This window comes from Ornithorhynchus anatinus, chromosome 18 (genome assembly GCF_004115215.2).
Source record: "Ornithorhynchus anatinus isolate Pmale09 chromosome 18, mOrnAna1.pri.v4, whole genome shotgun sequence".
Taxonomy (NCBI): Eukaryota; Metazoa; Chordata; class Mammalia; order Monotremata; family Ornithorhynchidae; genus Ornithorhynchus; species Ornithorhynchus anatinus.
The window spans coordinates 8,571,899-8,594,141 of NC_041745.1; the positions used below are offsets into that span (position 1 = coordinate 8,571,899).

General features: G+C 43.4%; 1 long non-coding RNA gene across 4 annotated transcripts in view; it reads left to right on the plus strand.

Moving 5' to 3' along the window:
- Positions 1–5,881: 5,881 nt before the first annotated feature.
- The window catches only part of LOC103170215, a 180,155-nt gene continuing 163,793 nt past the window's right edge, over positions 5,882–22,243 (plus strand). For all 4 annotated transcript variants that reach the window (XR_003766095.2, XR_003766096.2, XR_003766097.2 and 1 more), the window contains exons 1-2: positions 5,882–6,205; positions 8,646–8,750. This is a non-coding gene — a long non-coding RNA (uncharacterized LOC103170215). The remainder of the gene's footprint in view (positions 6,206–8,645; positions 8,751–22,243) is intronic.

Here is a 22,243-nt window from a genome sequence, read left to right on the forward strand (position 1 = left end):
TCTTTACCCTCTTTACTGCTGTGCATTTTTTAGTGAATTTTCATTAGTAGTCATTAGTCAAATGTGATTTAAGGGAAACTCACCTTGACACGTTTGCCTGGAATGAGTGCTGTGTACCACACTGAAGTTTCAGCAGTTAAGGCCAAAACCTAACCACTGAAATAGTACAGCCTTTGAAACAATGACTGTTCAAGGTAGATTTTTCATCTGAAGGCAGCTACTCTCACTTGCCGGGTTTTCTGAGGCCTTGATCCTTCTTCTATCTTTTTTATTCTTTCTGAAAGGGTAACTTAAGAGTAAAGGGAAGATCCATTCATTTTCTTCTTAGAAGTCACTTGCACACAAAGTCTACCTGTAGTTTCCTGGAATTAGGGGATTGTCAACTCCTTGAGGACAGGGATCATGTCTACCAACTCTATTGCACTCTACTCTCCCAAGCACTTAGTAGAGTGCTCTGCACACAGTAAGCACTCAGTATCTCCCCCAGTGCTTAGTGCTTGACACACAGTAAGCGCTTCAGAGGTTGAGAGATGGGGGAGACAGAGAGAATGAGGGAGGGAAGGAAACAGAGGGAGGGAAAGGAAAGTCTCAAAGAGAGGGAGAGGGACAGAGAAAGAGCTACTTGGGATAGTAAATGGGGGTCCTCCAACGGACTGTAAGGTCCTTGAGGGCAGGGATTGTGTCTGCATACTTTATTGTACTCTCCTCAGCACTTAGTACAGGGTTCTACACTCAACAAGTTTTCTAAAAATGCCATTAATTGAGTTTCAATTAGGATCAGGAAGGGGTCTCAGCAGCATCTTAGAAGAGGGGAGCAGGGAGAAGGAGGCTTCTGGAGAAAATCAAGCACAACATATGCCGCAAGTGTCTGTTTCACCGGTTTGTTTAAAATACGCTATGCGTGTTCAAGTGGCAGTAGTTCTCAAGTAGTTGCTTGATTTCCTCTATAATAGTTTCCTCTGTTGACTGACTTTACAAATATGGTGAAACTAAACAACTAAATGAGAACCATAAATCTTCAACAGGCAACCATACCAGAGACCATGGCTTAAACAAATAAATGGACAAAAAAATAGGATCATGCAAATTTACCAGACAAATCTCAAACAGTCCCCAGCCCTTACAAATGAAAACTGTTTTTGGCTTCTCCTTTTCCTGGCTCTGAAGTAAAAAAAAAAAAAAGACTGTGGTATTTAAGTGTTTACTACATGCTAAGCACTGGGGAAGATCCAAGATAACCAGGTTGGACACAGTCTCTGTCCGACAAGGTGTTCGCAGTCTGCCATCTCAGATATTGTAAGCTCTTTGTGGGTAGTGTTCATGTCTACCAATTCTGCTGCACTCTCCCAAGTGCTCAGTACAGTGCAGTGCACAGAATAAACATTCAGTAAATATTAGCGATTGACTGATTTCTGATTACAAAACTTTCCTCTGATAGCTACTACTCTGAAAAGGTAAAAATTCCTTCAGAAGGAAGTCTAGCCCACACAGCCCACTCTCTTGGAACAATGAAGCTCTGGTCAGCCCCTGTTTCATCCCAGGGAGGGGCTGGGTAGGCAACACGGGGGAGGCCTGCTTGAATTTGCCAACTCTATAACTGCCACTGTAACACTTGGGACTTGGTCTGAGCTGTGAGTACTCTGAAATCCTGCTGCTCCTTTTGGCTTTGTCGCTGTCCATGTCTTTGGTGGTTTTGGTCTTTTCTTGTACGGCTGTTGCCAACCTTTTCGGTCCTTTCCCTATAATTAGATTGTGAGCCCCACGTGGGCCAGGGATGGTGTCAACACCTCATTCACGTACTTTTTCCAGCGCTTAGAACAGTATTTTGCACACAGTAAGTGCCAAATAAATACTGTTATATCTATTACTACTACCTTGCTCTATAAGCTGCACTTCATCAGGAAGTGGCTTTGTGCAAGTCTATGATTTAGATTACATAACTGGCAGCACTTATGCCAAGTGGCGCCATTTTTCTTTCTGGGCAGCTGATGCTCTGTTGTCTTATGATATCCTGTTGCTCAGGATGTGATTTCTTTTTTTCTAGGGGTGTTAGATTTCCATTAGAGTCTATACAACAAAAATAAAAGCACCAGATGTGAAAATGTGGTAAATCCTATTTTTGGTGAGGCAGGAAAGGTTTAGGGACACCAATTCAACAGTTACAGCAGAACAAAAGGACATAAAAAATGTCAAATATCTGTAAAGCACTTACTTTACCAAGTACTGTATTGAGGGCTGGGGTAGATATTCAGTTAATCAAGTGGGGACACAATGCTTGTCCCTTATGGGGCTCACAGCCTAAGGGGTAGATCCAGGATAATCAGATTGAACAAAGTCCCTTGTCCCACATGGGGCTCACGGTTTAAATCTCCCATGGCTAGCCATTTCCCTCTGTATCAAGTAAAAACTCCATCAATCATTCCATGGTCCTGACTATTTAAACCTGTCCACCAATCCTCTCCTTCTTCCTACACACCAGTAATCTTCACCTGCTACTCCCCAGTCCATGCTGTAGGGTCCCCCTGCAAAACCAACCTCACGGTTCCTCAACTCTCAATTCTCCAGCCCCTGACATACACCATCCCCTGAAACTCATTCCCCTTTTTAAGTCTCCCCCAAGACCGTGGCTCTTCCTATCTTTGAAGCCCTTCTGAAATTCTACCTCCTACCAGAGGCATTCCCAATTGATTTTCTTCTCCCCGTGGCTTAGCTTCTCAGCCATCAGCTCAGCATTTATGCCCACACAACCACCGATACCACAGGTACATATCAATTTACATATTCTATAATTTAAGCACTTATTTATTCAATAACCCATCTTTCCACTATCTCTTTCATTTTGTCTGTAGGTAAATTTCTCTGTCTCTCCACCCTGCTAGATGCTAAGCTCCTTGAGGGTAGGGATAATGTCTAAGTTTGTCAGTCTCCCCTTGTAGATTTTGAGCAGGGGACAGGTCTACCACCTCTATTATCCTTTCCCAAGTGCTTAGTACGGTGCTTTGCACACAGAAGTGCTCAATAAATACTGTTGATTGATTTTACTTCTACTGTACTCTTCCAAGCATTTAGTATGAGACTCTGCACACAGCATAAACATTATCGATTGACTGATTTATTATAGTGACCCAATGCTTTAATTTGTGATCTTTGAAGAGAGGAAATGGATACAACCCTGTTGAAAACAAAAGGACTCATCATGAAAGATCAGTGAAAAATTATCATTATGGGCAGAAAGTGTAGTCACTATAAACCTTGTACAGTAAATGATCTTTGGTAGCAGGTAAAAAAAGTATGTGGCGGTGAATAGAAGTATTTGTCTTTGTTCTCGCCCCTTCTAGTTGATGGATTTAGAGAAGGAGCAATTTTGGATTTAGTCGAATAGTTTTTATCAGTTCCATTGGCTTTTATAAATGGTACACCCCTTCCTTCTTTTAAAAATCTATTGCAAGGGTTTCCAGAAAATCCATCCCTCAGCTGTGGATCCTGGGTTTTTAGGATCTCAATGGACAGTCTTCATCCCTGGTGGAAATTGGGTTAAAGGGGTAAGGAGGAGGGATAAGCAGTGTAGCCTTTATGCCTACTAGACAGAAGGGAGCATCGCTCAGTCTAACCAATCACATTTATTGAGTGCTTATTATGTGCAGACCACTGTACTAAGTGCTTGGGAGAGTATGACATAACAATATAACAGACACATTCCCTGCCCACAGTGAGCTTTCCACTATAGTGGATAGAACATTTGTCCTGTAGGATTGAAGGGGGAGTATTCACTGCTTTAGGCATATGACTTCATTAACAGCTTTGCCTCCAAAGATGAACACCAGTTTTCTTTATGGATGCTTTCTCTGCTTTTGAATTTTCTTCATTCAAAAATGGAACACAATCTGTGTTGCACTTTTGCTAAAAAAAGATAATCTCTTTCAAAATTGGTTTTCGGTAGTAGTTACTGAACCAATGGTGGATCAAAGCACTTATCGAAATGTGTTCAGAGAAGCTGAACTGAATTTAAAAAAAATCAACTTTTAAGAAATGTTACATTTTGAACAGAAGTGATAAAAAAGGCACTGTGAAAATCAGGACCTCCAACTATTTACTGGTTGTGTTTAGTAAAATTCAAAATGGGTTATTCTTAATGTGTGCACCTTATTTTCTAGTGCAATGCAAGTAGGAATATCCCAAGCAAATATCTAGACTCTCATTAAATATATTGGAATAAAGATGCTGAGGTTAAGAAGATAAAATTCATGTATAACTCAGAAAGTGGATGAAATTGTGAACTGTTTTAGCCTGTAAAAGCTGTCCCATATCAAATCTAAATCAGAGATGATATCCCCAAACTGGAAAATTTTTTTTTAAATGACTACTGCATTTAAACACTTATTTTCACTCGAGGCATTAAAAGTCGTTTGATTGAACCCCCAACAAAAACCAAAACTTTGTTATCTCAAAGTTGAGTCCTGAGACTATATTCTTAGGAAATCATTGTTTTTTTTAAAAAGAGAAAAGCTTACCTAAAACAATTATCATGCATTTCAAGTACCACATAGTCCCAAAATCTGTTTCTGCAAAACACAGCTGTTGAGTTATTTGGAATTTTGCTCTTTTTAAAAAACCAAAACACCACCAAGGAAAACAATGTAAAGAAGCACGTGACGACACCTACGTGCCTAAAGGCCAACTTTGGAGGGAGTCTTTTGTCCTCTGCAGTTGCCGTTTTGTAAAATGTTGAGTTTGCTAGCGGGAAAGGTGGGAAACGCGGGTCAAATGTTGCGGGTGGCACGTGAGAGAGACAGACAGGCAGATCGGAGGAGAGAGAGAGTAAGAGACAGCACGAGGGAGCTGGTAGGTGACTCGAAACAAAAGCGCAGGCAGAAAGAAACTTGGAGCGGCGGCGGAGTTTGCGCGGTCATTTAATCTGCTTTTCGTCCCCTGCCCCTCCGGACAGTGACGGGGCGCGGGGGGAAGGTCCAGCCGGAGGACAAGGGCCAGATGCCGCCGGGGGAAACACCCGGGGCCGGGGCACAGCGGGGGGGCGGGGGAAGAAGGACACGGGGAGAGGAGAATGGGGGAGGAGGAAGGAAGAAGGGGGAGAGAAGGAGGGTAAGGAGAGAGAGGAAGGAAAATGGAGAGGGAAGGGAGGGGAAGCAGAGAGAGGAAGGAAAAAGGAGAGGGAAGAAGGAAAAGGGAGGGGAAGGAGAGGGAGGAAAAAAAGGGTGGGGACGGGAAGGAGAGAGGAAGAAAAAAGGAGAGGGAGAGAAGGAGGGGAAGGAAAGGGAGGAAGGGAAAAGGGGAGGGAAGGAGAGGGAGGAAGGAAAATGGAGGAGAGGGAGGAAGGAAAAAAGAGAGGGAGGAAGGAAAAAGCAGAGGGAGAGGAGGGGAAGGAAAGAGGAAGGAATAAGGAGAGGGAGAGGAGGAGGGGAAAGGAGGAGGAAAAGGAGAGAGAGAAGGAGGGGAAGGAAAAAGGAGAGAGGGAAGGAGGGGAAGGAAGAAGGAAGGAGAAAAGGAAGGGAAGGAGAGAGACAGAGAAAGGAAGAGAGAAAGAGGAGGAGGGCCCCTTTCTCCGGAGGTGGGTGGGCGTGTGCGGGGGCCGGTGCTGGGCGGAAGGCCGACAGGTGGGTCCGCCCCCCCCGTGCTCCCGCCCCCTCCCCCAGTGCTCCCCGCCAATGCCAACCACGCCAACGCCGAGCACGGGGGCCGAGGCGGAGCACGGGGGCCTGGACCGGTCCTGCCCAGGGGAGCGCAGCAAGCCTGCGGAGGTGCCAGACAACTGCCCGACCCCGGCCCCTGCCCCTTGCCGGGCTCCTCGGGGGGCGGAGCGGGGCGGTGCTTTGGTCTGGGCTGGGCTGGGCCGGGCCGGGCTGGGCTGGGCCGGGCCGGGCCGGGCCGGGCCGGGCGGCCAGAAGGGCTGGATTTGGAGGAGCTGGTGGCGGCGGCTGTAGAGGGGCCAGCCTGCTGGGCGCCCCGTAGTTCCCCACGAGGACCCGCAGGGGCTGCAGCGGTTGCAGGAGCTGCTGCACTAGCAGCAGCGGGCAGGGCAGGGCAGTTCTGTTCTGTCCTCCCCTCCCCGGGAACCCCGGGCCACCAGCAGCCGCAGCCCCTGCAGCCCCGGCTGCACGGACACCGACCCCCCGGAGGAGGAGGAGGAGGAAGAAGAGGAAGAGCAGCCGCCTCATCCTGCGGCATCAGGGGAGCCTCACGGCCGCAGGTGGGAGACTCGTCTGGCGTTTGTGGTCGCCGCCCCCAGCTGCGGGGTTTGGCTGCGGTGGGGTGGGGGGGCGTGCATGCATGCATGAGTGTATGGAAGGGCTGCATGCGTGCATGCATGGAGGGGGTGCATGCATGTGTGCCCGGGTGCATTTGCGGCGAGGAGCGAGACGGCGAGCTCCCGACGGGCAGGGAACGCGCCGCCTCATTCTGTTGCAGTGACCCCTCCCAAGCGCTTAGGACAGTGCTCTGCACAGAGGAAGCGTCCGGTCGATGCCGCTCTGACCGATCGATTGAATTGTGTCTCGTTTGTGGAGCGGTTTCCCCTCGGCGGAGGGAGGGGAGGCCTGGGGCAGCGCCTTGCTCGAGACTTGAGCCAGAGCAGGGTTGGGGGTGCGGGCTTCTTTCGTTTTTCTGGTTCATGGTCCCCGGCTTCTTTCCCCCGCCTACCTCCTCCGCCTACCCTGACTGCTTTTTAAAAAACAACAACGAACGAGCCGAGAAAACAACACCCCAACATCGGTAGCCTGGACTTTGGGCGGGGTGAGGGTGGAGGAAAGCCCCCCTTTTTTGGTATAGGCGTTGCCGGACTCTGTTTTCATGGTCAAGCTCACAACTTGATGGTGGTGCCTTGCTCAGGTGCACGTTTTAAGACAAGCGTTGGGTTTCAGCGGGATGGCAGAATTGGATTTCTCGGCCCTGACTAAATGGTCAAGCTCACAACTTGATGGTGATGTGCACATTAGCAAGGCATTTTAAGAGAAGCGTTGGGTTCCAGCCGGATGGCGCAATTGGACCTCTCAAGTTCTGATTTAATGGTCAAGCTCATAACTTGATGGTGGTGCCGTGCTAACGTGCACAATTTAAGAGAAACGTTGAGCTCTAGCCAGATGGCAGAATTGGACCTGAGGCCTGGTCTAATGGTCAAGTTCAGAACTTGACAGTTGGTGCCTTGCTAACGTGCATATTTTAAGAGAAGCGTTGGTTTTTAGTCAGATGGCAGACTTGGACCTCTTAGTCCTGATTTAATGGCCTGAACTTGATGGCGATGCGGTGCCAACGTGCACATCTTAAGAGAAGCATTGGGTTGTAGGTGGATTGGGCCTTTCGGTCCTGATTCGGAACTAATGACAAAAATCTCGGTATCTGTCCAGGGCTCCCTGTGGGTCAAGCACTGTGCTAAGTGGTGGGATAGATAGAAGCAGATTAGACACATGAGTAGTGTGTGTATGTATGGAGGGAGGCAGTTGGGAAGGTGGTGTTGATTGTGTCTGCTCTACACTGTCTTCCCTGAAGCAAGAATGCATTTCCAATAGATGGGGTCTGTCACTAGATCTGGTGAAAATTCTACTTTCCCAACTTGAAGTGATTTGAGGTTACTGGGTGTTGAAAGTATCATTCTCCACCCCAGTGGATCAAGCCTTTGGTGTAGCACTTGTTGTCTTTATATATTTGGCTCCCAGAGGATGACCTACATGAAATGAATCATGAAGGGGTATTTTATGAGCACTTTTAATGTGTGCAGAGTACTGTACTAAGCGCTTGGGAGTGCAGTACAATAGAGTTGGTTGATACAATCCCTCCCAAAACAATTGCACTCTCCCAAGTGCTTAATACCGTGCTCTGCATGCAGTAAATGCCATTGATTGATTTGGATTAGACCAGATACAGACTCCAAATGATCTGTCTTTTGGGGTAGCTATATTCTGAAGCAAGAGCATTATTCAGGAGTGCACTTTTATTGTAGGAAGAATGAATACTGTTTCAAAAGATCAGATCAGGAAATGTATTGTTTAGATTCACTGGATTTTTCACTCTCTACTTTCTTCTGCGTTATTTCACCCGTTTATTAAATACAGGGAACTGACATGTATCAGAATGTTGGTGATGCCAAAACTCGCTCATCCGTAGTCATAATCTAAGAAATAAGTGTTGTGTTAAACTTGAGAAAGATTTCGTATCATCAGAGAATTAAATTACAAAAGGAAAAGCTTAAAGAACCTGATTTAACTCAATTTTTTGAACACACAATTCTCTGTTTTGCAGTCGTTTGCGAATTTCCATTTTTGCAGGTGGCTTTTGGAATACTTTTGTCACTGAATTATCCTGCTTTTATATGAAAATGATTAAATGTCTTACATGCAAAATATTCTATAGAGGAAGTTCTTTTTATGTTTTAGAGTACTCTCTCAAGCACCCAGTACAGTGCTCTACACCCAGTAAGCATTCAGTAAATACCTTTGATTTGTTTGTCTTCCTAGTATGAGAATTCATTAAGTAGGCCCTGAAGACAAATTTTAAACTTTTTAAAGGAAGGGATATTTGACTCCAAAGTAGTTTTTAAGAACTTTCGTTACCGTAGCTTGTTTCAGGTGCTATTCTTTTCGAAGTTGTCTGTTTTTAGGGATAATATGTGGTTAATTTCTCCTCTTTGACTACAGGTGGCAGTGTGGAAGCCAAGAATAAGAATTGGCAGAAGTTAACAGTTCTGTTCTCTGAGGAAAGTCATCAACCTGACTAAGCCCGGGAACCCCGAAAAACCACAGGTATGTTAAACAATTAATCCAACTACCTTGGCTACACCCCATCGTGACTGTATTCTGACACTACTGACACCTTTAAGTATCTTTGATCAATATTTTGAAATGCATTGTCCTTGAAAGGATTCTAAAATGTAATTTAAGGTGCAGAAATGGTTCTGACAGTGAAAGCTATTTTATCAAGGTCTCAGAGAGATAAATGGGATTTTTTTTTCAACAGTAATTATTAAAGAAAAGTACAGAATTCAGTTTCTTGGTCTCTGATAAAATTGCATTTTCTTGCAAGTATAACTTGCCTTTTTCAATTTTAAATAAAAGTGCACATGGTTCAATTAGGGAGAATGGTCCAGCTTCAACCTCAAAGCTTACCAGAAAAATCAACTCAACAATCATCAGCACACTTTGTGTTTGTTTTTGGTTGTTTCATTTACAGAAAAATATATCCCACCTTTTGCTTTGGCAATAAAGAAATAGAACTAATACTGAATCATAAGAACTGTTTTACGGAGCCTTTCTTTTGTTCCTCTGAAGTATCCAAAATGATTTTTTTTGTTTCTGTGCTTATCTTGTATTATTTTATACACATTCTCCTTGCCATATAAGCAGGTACTGTATTTGTTTTTACTAAAATGCTACTTATTTAGTTTGGGCCCTTGTGTCTCAGTTAAGGCTGTCGTTCACCGATTTTAACATTTTTGCCAATGTTCAAATCTGGAAATCAAATCAAACATGTCTCACTCTTAAGATTTTTCATCCAACTGCATAGCATATAATTTTACTGTTGCCTAGAGAGAATGGGTGAACCTTTTCTTTGCACTCTTTTTAAGAATTGTTCTCTACATTTCTCACTAAATTCAGTTGTTCTGAGAGGTGTGCAGGGGATCATGGACTGTAGAGCCTCTTGATCAGCTAAGACAACACACGGGACATTTAATCCTGAAATCAAACGAGGGTGTATTGAAGACTTGTGATTGTGATATCCTCGAAAGATGTCATAAGTGATATCAGTACACCATTGTATTCTATGGCAAAAGGGGGGGTTTGTGGCATGTAGTATGTTTTGCGTTGCTGCCAGGAAAGAGAAATGCCTAGCCACGTACAACTTTTGAAGCCGAAAAAGTCAAGGATTTTAAACAGGATTTAACAAGTTTAACAGGATAACAGATAAGGGAGCTCAGACAGGGAGACGGAATAGAAAATAAAGCCAGTGAGATTCTCATATAAACTATAAGCAGTGATATAGAATGACATACCTAAGTACTTAGGGCAGTTCATTGTGAAAAAAGGTGTTTATATGTGCTTCTGCACGGGTGGTACGTGTGATACAGACTGATTATCAAATTGCAATGTGAAGCAATGGAAATATATTCTAAAAAGGCTGTGTAGATTTGAAAGGAAGGGCCCACTTGGTTGTAATCATGGATGAGATGGTAATTTATTGCTTAATTTCTGGCTTACTGATTGTGGGAAAATAATAGGGGCTGTCCATAATTTGAAAACAAAAGGCAGTGGAGCATCCTGCTTAACTGTTGCAAAACCCAGACAAAACAAGAAAGGAATGAGTCCAAATCCTAATCTGAAGTAGTAGCCACCCAAGTTTAATGGATCCTTTGGGGGTGGGCGGAGGGAGAATGCATCTAACTTAATGCTCACATGTAGTAAGCCAGAGAAGAGTAGGTTATCAAGCGACTGGCCCCTCAGCCTGGTAGGATTTTAGAGATTACGGTTTGTCCATTGCATTGAGTGGAATAGATAGCCCCATTGCACTTCTCTTCCTGTTGGAGAGAAGACTTTGGCGAGAAGCAGTTTCATGGTGCGTGACTAGCATTCTCGAGCTGTTCTTTAAGGGCAACTCCAAGAAAAGAAGATTTTTATCAGCTCGCCTCTGAAGGGCATCTTAGTCTGTTTCCCAACTATGTACACTGCATTGTGTTGTTGGGAGAGGTGTAAAAAATTTGACTGAGAAGGCCAGAGTAAATACGTAGCCCCTACTCAACTCTGGTGACATGTGATAAGCGGCTGAATTAAATGAACTCTTAACTCTTTCTTCCTTCTGTAAGAGTAAGGAGGTGGAGTGAGGATATTTTCAGTTGCCAGGTGCAGGAGAAGATAGAAGTGACGTCAGCTTCCCAAGTCACTTCCTGGTTCCTTGGAGTCCAGGCCCTGGGTTTCCAACAAGCTTCTGAGCCTTGAAGCTTGGCCAGGGAGTGAGGGGTCCTGGTGTAAAGAGAGGAATAGTGAAGGGAAGATACATTTTGTCCCCTGTTCCCAGGTCCAACTTCACTCCAGAGTTGGGTGTCCAGAATGGGCAGAGCTTAAGGGATTCACTCCACATCAGAGGGAGGTCCTGTAGTAGTCTCTAACCACAGTTTAGCTCAAGGACCAGGGTAGTAAAATTAATAATGGTAATTGTGGTGTTAAAGTGCCAAGAACTACTGAGTACTGGTGCAGGTACAAGAAACTCAGATTGGACACAAGTCTTTGTCCCACATGGGGCTCACAGTCTTCATAGATGAGGAAGCTGATGCCCAGAGAAGTTGCGCCTTGCCTAAGGTCACACAGCAGGCAAGTGGCAAAGCCAGAATTGGAACTCAGATCCTTTGAATCCCAGGCCTGCTATCTTTCCAGGAGGCAACACAGCTTCCCATCAAAGGTTTTCGGAAAGAACTGAGTTATCCTGAAATTGGAGGGAATATTTTATCATGGCTTGAAAACTGACTTAAAGCTAGAAAACAAAGGGGTGTCAAAGCGCCCCCCCCCCCCAACCCCCCACAAGCATTAGTATGAGAATCAGCTATGAAAACAAGAGGGTGCAATGAGTTTGCAGATGACATTGAAACTCTGCTTAGGGCGGGGGAAGTGAAATGCCATGCATATGCTGGTAAACTGCAGAAAGCCTGTCCTAATAAGTGTGAGCCTGGGAGCAAGAGGACCTGGCTTCTAATCCCAGCTCTGCTCCTAATCTGCTTTGTGACCTTGGGCAAGTCACTTCACTTCCCTGTGCCTTCATTATCTATAAAATAGGGATAAATCCTCCTCCCGCCTACTTAGGCTGTGAGCCCCAGGTGGGCCAGGGACTGTGTCCAACCTGATTATCTTGTATCTAGTACAGTGCTGTCCACAGAGTTAGCACTCAGTAAGTACCATTGATATTCTAAATGACCTTTTCATGCATATTAATATCTGTCTCCTGCTCTAGACTATAAACACATTATGGGCAAGGAGATGCCTGCTACTTCTGCTGAATTATACTCCCAAGCACTTAGTACAGTGCTCTGCACATAAAAAGCACTCAGTAAATTAATAGATTAACAAATAACACTATTATTATTATCATCATTATTACTCGCTACCCCTGTGCTTAGAACAGGACAGAGAGTAGCACATAAATACCTTTAAAAAAAAACCCCAAATGATTGGGCTGAAAATCGGCAGAAGAGCTTCAGTATGAGCTAGTGCAAGATAATCCACCTAGATTCCAAAAATTCAAGGCTAAGCTATCATTTATGGTTCATTTTAGCTAGTCCCTGCCTCAAGTGGAATGGGTTAGTTTTTGTTTTTCTGGAGAGTAGGGAAGGGAAGAGAGGGTCCATGGAATTAGTCTTCTTTATATGGCAGCTGTGATTGTTACTGAACTCAAGAGTCCTAAACCTACTCAGTCTCGTCATCGTAGTCAAACCTTCATTTTGCTTTAGCATTACAGTTAATTTCTCCTGATTGTACCACATGTGAATGAAAAGGCACTTAGAATGAAATTGAAGACTTAGCACTTTCACAGCCTCTTACTTGGAAGTCTGGCCAATTGGCAGTGGAAGTTAAAAAGAAAACTTAAATGGTGTATTCACTCAGGAAAACAGAGTACAATTTGTAATTGAGAGACATGGCTGATATGAAATTTCTAATATTAGAATTTGTTTTGTTATAAAAATGTTACCCTAAAATTTGATCAAATTAGCACTGTGATTGCTACTTCTAGATTATGATGTAGTGGGGAAAAATATATAAAAAAATTTTGACAGTACAGTCAACTCTTAATAATCCTTCTAATGGATTACCATGGGAAATATGGAGAAATTAAATCCACAGATGATGCCAGATTCTCTCTTTTTTTAAGCCATTAATTTCACCCCCTCCAAAAGCAAACATTTTTACTGCAGTGGTGAGCTAAAGTAAAAATGACTGATTACTCATTTCATTCATTGTCATATTTATTGAGTGCTTACTATATGCAGGGCACTGTACTAAGGCTTGGGAAAGTACAATACACCAATAAAGAGAGACATTCCCTGCCCACAAAGAGCTCACAGTCTGGAGGTGGGGAGACAGACATCAATACAAGTAAACAGACATTTGTGTAAATAAATAAAATTACAAATATATACATAAGTGCTGTGGGGCGGGAAGAGGAGGGAAGAGCAAAGAGAGCAAGTCAGCGTGATTAGCTGATTAGTGGAATTTCACCTACTTTCCCATCAACTGATAGAGGAGCTGTTGGGTAGTCATCTTTGTGTTTGCCTCACCTGTCTGTTCCTCCACTTGCCTGCTGTGTGACCTTGGGCAAGTCACTTTACTTCTCTGTGCCTCAGTTTCCTCATCTGTAAAATGGGAATTATGACTGTAAATTCCTTGTGGGACATGGACTGTGTCCAACCCAATTATCTTGTAACTACCCCAGCGCTTAATACGGTGCCTAGTACCTACTAAGCGCTTAGCAAATACCATATATAAAGGCAGTAGCAACAGAAGGGCCAGGGAATATGAGGAGAATCATAAAAAAATGAACTAGAAGGGAATCCAAGAGGTCCACCCTCTGCCTTCAGCTCAAACCACCTAATCCTTTCCATTGCAAGATGCGTAGGAGGTGAAGGATTTTTGAGCAAAATTATCACACTTAGAAAAAGTGATAGTTACCTGTGTGCGCACCCAAAATCCACTGTTTAAGGGGGAGAAATCAATACATAATTTCAACACATTTTAAGATGTGATCATTTTTCAAGATACTTATTCTTAGGATGCACTTCTGATGTCTTTTTTTTTGTCAAATGATTGCTGTTATTTTCTATATTTCATTTATAGTTCATTTTATTTGAGTTCTAAAGAACAATATGCTGCCTATTAGAAATAGCATTGGGAGAAGCAAAGGCCATCCATGTTTTACTTATTACTTTTCCAATCAAATTTTAAGTTTCAAAAATTTTTTGACTTTTTCCACAAGATCTTCAAAGAGAAATAATTGATGATGAAGCATAGACAGCATTGCAAACATTTTCTAGTCAGTCTTACCACGGTCTAGATTCTGTTTTCTTCCTGGATGATAAAGAACTAATGGCAGTTACATTCAGGTAATTTAAAATATTCTGGAGATGAACAAGAAGGGGAGTGGATTTAACGTTCATATTTTTTCATAAGCCATCAAAGCTGATCTGAGTAAAAGTGTAACATTAAAAATGATATTGAGTTCTTTATGAAAAGCATGAGTAATATAAATCTCTGACCGTGAAACATTAAAGTAAGACACATTCAACAAGTCAGTTATTAGATTTTGAGAGCTAAATCAGTAAAAAGTATTGCCACAAGGAAAGCTTTGGTGGTTGCAATAGTAAACTGAATGAGCAGTGCACGTAGCATGGCCATTTTGGGAAAGGATCATTGAATCAATAGGTACATGACATTTTTTTAAAAGGTAATTTTATTTTTCCTTTCAGGGTAGCTTAATGGGTCAAGGGCTTTCTGAATGACCTTGTGAGCAGAGTTGTACTAGGAATTGTGGGGAAGTACATAGTTCCTGCCCTCAGTGAGCACACTGTCTACCAGGAAAGGAGTCAGATGCAAATACATAGAAAAATAAACACAAAATCCAAGTAACAATTGTAAAAAATTTTCCTGAGAATTCAAGCCATAGAAACATATCTGCATCATTTATAAAAAACTCAAAAGAGCTTCAGGCTGATTGGAGTCTCTGGTACAGCCCTCTTTACTTCAAAAAGAAAAAAATCTCAGGATTTTTTACTTCAGAGTCTGAGCTGGCTTTTTTTGTGGTACTTGTTAAGTGCATACTATGTGATGGGCATAGGCACTGGGATAGATATAAACTAATCAGGTTGGACAGAGTCCATGTCCCACATAGGGCTTACAGTCTAAATCCCCATCCTGCAGGTGTGATAACTGAGGCACAGAGAAGTGAAGTGACTTGTCTAGATATAGTGGAAGAGGGTTGAAAGCTAGAATTCCACAATAGTGGCTGGTTCTAGAGGTAGGGAGCTTGTCCAGTCTTTTGTCACAGTGATTGAGCAGAACAGGCCTTTAGAAATATTCTCTCCCTAGCTTAGGTGTCTGCTTCCTGCCTCCCCCCGGGTTGTTGTATTTTTGTTGTTGTTGTTTGACATTCAGGGGGCACCAGTTGTCTGCATTTTACCTCCCCCATTAATAAGGTAGTTAAATCCACACCCCTGAGTTTCCTACAGGGGGTCGGGGTGATGGGGGTGGAAGCGTCCCTTGGTAGGAGGGTCTGGAACCAAGTATCACAGTGGAAAAAAGAAATACAGTTGGCCCATTTAAATTTTTTTTTAAATTCTCTTTGGGCCCAATTGCCCCAAGTATGGTAACATTTGTGATTCCATAAGTGTTTTAGAATAGAAGTTTCCAGAGGAAAGTATTTGTGTCTAACTTACACTGTAGAACAATTTGTATAGTGCCAGGTGTCTGAGCACTTTTTAATATATACTCATGGTAAAAATCAATAATTGGTATTGAGTGCTTACTATATGCAGAGCACTATATTAAATGCTTGGGAAAGCACAGTTCAGTAGAGTGTATAGACATGATTCCTGCAGACAAGAAGCTTATAGTCTAGAGATCTGGGGACCTTTAAGCAAGAGATCAGGATAAAAGAGGAGGTTCTTAGTGCCCAAATGTATACAAAAAGCATTTTTTAAAGAGAAGAATGTCCATGTGACTTTTAGTTTATCCAGGGCATGATGTTTATGCAGTAGAAATAAATAGTGAGTAGTCACACAGTGTGGTGTTAAAGACATTTTTAAGCAAGATACTGGGGAATCTTGCTAAACCACCTTCACAGAGTATGTAAAAGAACCAGACTAGAGATGAGCTAAATAATTAAAAAAATAAGATTGTGAAATTGTTCAATCAGTTGTTCCTGGATAGAATTCCTTTTGTGATGATAGTGGCATTTTAGTGCTTACTCTGTGCCAAGCACTGTACTAAATGCCAGGGTAGATACAAGGTAAACAGATGGGGCACAGTCCATGTGCCACGTGGCACTCAAAGTCTAAATGGGAGGGTGAACAGGTATTGAATCCCTATTTTGCAGTAGACTAAACGAATGCACAGAGAAGTGAAGTGACTTTCCCAAGGCCACACAGTAGGCAAGGGGCAGAGCCAGGATAAGATCCCAGTTTTTCTGTCTCCCACACCCATATTCTTTCCACTAGGCCAACTGTTAGAAATTGGGTTTTTTTTCCTTTGCCCTTTGTTTTTAGAGACTGAGCAATGGAATGCGTTTTTCCATGTCATCTATCGTACTGCCAACAGGACTTAACATTTAAATTGTTTATGATGCTGGCATGCATCCCACTGTCCATACGCTCCCCTGTGCTACTCTGACCCAGAAATATTCAAAAAATAAATTGGTGACAAGAGCCTTGGGAACAGTTCTTGGGCCCAGATTTTTTCCACGTGCCCTCAATAGCAGCTCGCAATCCCCCTGCACCCAGACACCTGCCCTGGTTCCCTGCCCTCCTAGATGTGGCGTTGGTGGCAGAGACCTATCCAAATCAACGTGCCGTGCTGTTTGACAAACCCTTGCCCGGACTGGGCCAGGCCTACAGGTCCTGTGAGTCAGACTGAACTGGCACCAGGTCAGAACGGCTGGTTCTGCTTGGGTTCGGATGGCCATCTGGCTGTCCGGCCCAGGCCTGCCCCTCCATCTCGGGTTGGCGGTTGGGACACAGACACTGTGGCAGAATGTGGCAGTCACTGTGACTGGTGGCAGAATTGGCTTGGATCCATTTGGCTTGGCATTGAATGGACTCCACCTGGCAGGTGGCTCCTAAGTTTCTAGCCCATGCAGGGCACTCCTATTTTGTCTCCCGGCGTAGAAACTTAGGGTATTCTCCCGCCCAGAAGTCCATTTATCTGAGAGCCTCTTTTAGTTCCCAGTGAGATAATGCACTGTTGGACCTGCATTCAAGACCTCCTGCCTAGCTTACCCTTCCTGACAAATGGCCATTTCATTGAGAGTTGAATCAGGAAACATTTTTGAGCATCACCCATACACCAGGCTTTATTGGTCTCTTTAAGGGTCCCAGTGTAGGGGCAGTCCTGGGAACTCCCCTGAAACCTTATGCTGGTCTACTTAGGTTAGAGCTCCTGGGATAATCCTTCTGTAATGTAGGGATAATCACTTGCTTTGTCCATCAATAGTACTCTCCTTTAAAGAAAAAACAACAAAAAAACTTCTAGGCAGTTGGCATCTTTCCTCTTTCACCCCATATTTTAACTACCCATCCTTTGATGGGTTTTTTCTTTATGGTATTTGTTAAATGCTTACAATGTGCCAGGCATTCCTTCATTCAGTAGTATTTATTGAGCACTTACTATGTGCAGAGCACTGTACTAAGCGCTTGGAATGTACAAATCAGTAACAGAGGCAGTCCCTGCCCATTGACGAGCTTACAGTCTAATCGGGGGAGACAGACAAAAACAATAGCAATAAATAGAATCAAGGAGATGAACATCTCATTAAAACAATAGCAAACTGTACTAAGTGCTGGGAGAGAGACAAGCTAATCAGCTTGGTCGCTAGTCCCCTTCCCATATGGGGCTTACAGTCTTAATTTCTGTTTTACAGATGAGGGAATTGAGGCATAGAGAAATGAAGTGACTTCCCCAAAGGTCACACAGCAGGCAGTTGGCAGGGCTGACACTAGAATCCAGGTCCTTCGGAGTCCCAAGCTTTATCCACTAGGCCATGCTGCTTCCCCTGAGCAGTGTTGCTTCTCTTTGTGTTAGTTCCGTGGAGTGGGATCTGAGACAAGGAGAGGGCAGAGAAGTGGCCAGGTTAGTTGATTCTCTCCCATTTGTGAACCTTAAAGGAAACTGTCAGAAGGAAAGACTGGTGAGATATCTGTTGGGTAAGTGCTTAGTACAGTGCTCTGCACACAGTAAGCGCTCAATAAATATGAATGAATGAATAAATGACATCCCTCCACTGCTGCTGCCTCTGAGTGCTGAGGATTTAACACTGGGGTGGGAGCTGTTTCCAGGTGTAAATGGGTGGGTGATTTGACCACATCCCGCTACTGTCCCTGGGGCCTTGTGGAAGAGCACATGCCTGGGAATATAAGGATTGGGCTTCTAATCCTGGCTCCCCCACTTGTCTGCTCTGTGGCCTTGGTTAAGTCACTGCTGTTTGTCCCAGGTCTCTCATCTGTAAAATGAGGATTCAATTTCTCTTCTCTCTCTTACCTAGACTGTGAGTCCCTTGTGGGACAGGGAATGTTCCTGATCTGATTGCCGTATATATCAACCTCAGTGCTTAGTACAGTGGATGGCACACTTAACCAACACTACGGTTATTATTACCCTGTTAAAGGAAGATGTTGTGAAACAGGGATCAAGTCTTGTAAATAAAGCCCTCTCCACAGTGTTCTGCACACGGTGGACTTCAATAGTACTATTGATTGATCTCACACCTGCTTCCTTCTTTCACACCCCCCCCCCCCCAGGGAGTGGTCTTTTGTTGGTGGGTTCCACTTTCCATCAAGGAAGAGGTGGAGGCCAGAGAGGGCCTCTGGTCGCCGTCTCAGACTGCCCCCGTCTGCCCACCTGACACCCTTTTCCCCTCATCGCCTTGTTCTGTTGGCCTTTTTCTGCTCCACCTGTGTTTTTCTCCATGGTAACAGTAGTGTGGGACGAGCACTTTGGATAAAATTACACATGGTCAAAAGTTTGGGTAACGGCCTTACCTACGGTTGGTTTAGAACTGACGGGGAAACAGTACCTTTTATTTTCCGGACTTTCCAACTTTGTGGGGCAGAAGACATGCCCAGCCCAAGAATGAATTGTGGGATTCCCCTCCCCTTCTGCCAGCAGTTCATGGAAGGAGGGAGTGGAGGCTCCCCCATTTCAGCAAAGCCTCAGTCTGGAATGAGTGTGTGTGAAGGAGATAACCTCCTGAGTACAGCACTCACTCATCTATGTATTTATTTTTCTCTCATCCTCCAGTCTGTAAATGATTTTGGGGTCTACCTGAATGGCATGTAGGCTCCTTGTGGGCAGGGGTCATGTCTTCAAACTACTCTGCTGTTCCCAAGTGCCTAGGACTATGCCCTGCACACGGTAGCAGCTCAATGAAAACTACTGATTTTATTGCATTGGAACCAAAGAACTGATGCCCCCAATGTCTCAGAGAACACCAGGAGGCTCCCAGAACTGCCCTGCTTGCTGGCACATGCAACATGGGAACTGTTGCTTTATTTCTGCAACTTTGGATTTCGCACACACAGTTAGAGCAGCCGAAACTATTTGTGAAACCCTCTCTAATCCAGATGAGTGCCTGGATACCCAAAACTTCTAAGTACTATCAAGAATCTACCACTCTCTATATTTGTAGTTTGAAATCTTGACAGAATTGAGTTTATAGGTTGTTCACAGAGTTTGTAGCCTATGTCTTTTTTCAAAAATTAATATTGAGCAACTTATCTTGAAAGGACTGCATGATCTCATTTAAAAATATACATTAAGTCTTCATAGGTGCTAGGTAGACTGTAAGCTCTTTGAGGACAAGAAATATATATATATCTATATATCTATATATATGCACACACATACATGTGTATATGTGTGTGTGTGTATACATATATATATTTTTATATATTTGTTAAGCACTTACTATGTGCCGGGCACTGTTCTAAGCACTTGAGTAGATAAAAGGTAAGCAGGTTGTCCCATGTGGGGCTCACAGTCTTAATCCCCATTTTACCGATGAGATAATTGAAGCCAAGAGAAGTTAAGTGACATGCCCAAGGTCACACAGCAGACACGTGGTGGAGTGGGGATTAGAACCCACAACCTCTGACTCCCAAGCCTGTGCTCTTTCCACTGAGCCACGCTGATCATGTCTACCAACTTTATTGTTCTCTCCCGAGTGCTTAGGTCATGGCACTGCACATATTTGTTGAGGTCTTACTGTGTGCAGAGCACTGTAATAAGCACTCGGGAAAGTACACAATAACAGTTGGGAGACAAGATCTTACAGGAGCCTATAAATGCATTTGTTTGGATTTTTATTTTCTGTGAAAATAGCCTGTTAGCATCACTGCCTGAATGTTTGTCATTTTCCTGCAAATTTTTTGTATTTCCCTGTGCCCACTAGTTCATTTTAATGCCAAAAGAAAGTTGCTTTTTGTTTTAAGTTTAGTTAGCATTTGTCCAATTTAGGCATGGGTCTGCATCACATTATTTAAGTTAGCAAGTAAGCAATGAATTTTAATTTAGTGATTTGTGAGGAAAGAGATTGAGGAGAAAAAAATTTGTTCAGAAACATAAAAAATAGATTAAAGTACCTTCTCAAATGGCTACCTAATGAAAGAATACTTTGAATTTAATTGTTGTTATCCAGGTATCCTTGCTTTCCCCCCCCTTGGATGAGAATTAGCTCTTGATTAGGAGGTTTTTTTTTATTTTATTCTTCTAAAGGGAGTTGAAAAGGGGTCATTTAAACCAAAAAATGGTTTGGCATTTCTGTGTGATTATGCATTTGGTGGTGCCTTGAAAAGGTTTTTCTATTTTTTTTTGTTTTTCATATGAAAAGAAAAAGTTTTCACTCTTTACTGTGTGCAACAGCAAAAGGATTTATGTAAACAATTCAGCAACAAAGGACTGTTTTTCTAAGGGCAAACCTGTGGGCCAGGAAAGCAAGGGCTGCAACAAACATTTTTGCTAAATGCATTGACCGATTCATGCAATTTTTTTGTGTAGGAAGTATGATGGAGGAAAGCGTCTCTCGACATGTTAAAAAACAAGGTTTTCCTTGTACCTTGAGAATTCTAAAGGCCCTTTTGAAACCTATTACAGGTCTGAGAATTACTTGGACCATTCCAAGTGTGTCTAGACACTGGGTATATTTTGCAATTTTGCCAATTTCCCGGGTGGGGCTGCACTTTGGCCCCTTACACCTTGACAGACTTTCTGTATAAGATGAAAGATTTGTTTCAATTAAAAAAAAAAAAAGAAAAGTAATACCTGCAGGTGTGCCAGCTTTTTCCTCACTAAAATCACATTGTTGCTGTCAAGATGAAGATGAAAACTGGCTTTAGACCATGTCTGCTGATAAAAATCTCAGTTTGGGGAGGAAAAGAAATCTGCTTTGTACAGCACGAGTTCGCCTACCATTTAAAGGGACCCAAATGATGGTGTTATTCGCATCAGGGACGCCTTCAGAACGAGCTGGAGGAGTTATTTAGACAGAGAGTGAGCATAGAGATCTACTTGGTAGAATCAAAGAGCTTCCAGTTCTGGACTGCGGGGATTACGTTCTTGTAGAACCCTGTGTAACCGACACTTAATTAGTTCCACTCTCCGCATCCACCACCCACATGACGGTTTCTTCCGGCACCGCGTCACACTATGTCCATTCAGACTCGAGTTGTTGGTAGATCATTCCTTAACTCCTTTGTTATGTTTAGCAAAACACGTAGTGGAAACACAGCTCCTGGCAGAACAGAGTGCATTGAAGTCCGGATTAAGAAAGTGAGGTTGAGGGGCAATTTTTCACACTCCACTTCGGGTGTGTATATTCCCTGTCTCTCTCTTCCACCCTGTCTTTCTCCCGATGATACTTAGTGAGCTGATGCCGAGGAGGAGGCTCAGGGCATCTTGAGAGCTGACTGTCTCCCTACTTCACATCCCCCTCAGCGGCAATGAATCTCCCTGGGACGGTCCATCTTACACTGAGATCACAGCGATAGTCAACATGGATGTAGTGGGTAGAGCCCGAGCCTGGGAGTCAGAAGAATATGGGTTCTAATCCCAGTTCTGCCACTTGCCTGCTGTGTGACGTTGGACAAGTCATTTCACTGGCCTTCAGTTACCTTATCTGTAAAATAGAGATTGAGATTTTGAGCCCCATGTGGGATGGGGCTGTGTCCAACCCAATTTGCTTATATCCACCCCAGCGCTTAGTACAACGGCTGGCACGGAGTAAATACTTAAATGCCATAAAAAAAGAAAATTCTTGAGGTGCTTCATGCAAGCCCTGAGTGGATATATGATGTTTAGCCTTCAGTCAGTAGTACTTATTGAGTGCTTATTGTGTACTAAGTGCGTGGTGGAATATAGTACAGTTGATAGATGTGATACCTGCCCACAGTAAAAACTTGAATGAAGTTGAAGCAAAAATTAGAATCCTTCTGCCTCAGAACTAAAGACTTGGACATATACTGTTTTCTGGAATAGATGATCAATATCAAACACTAAGG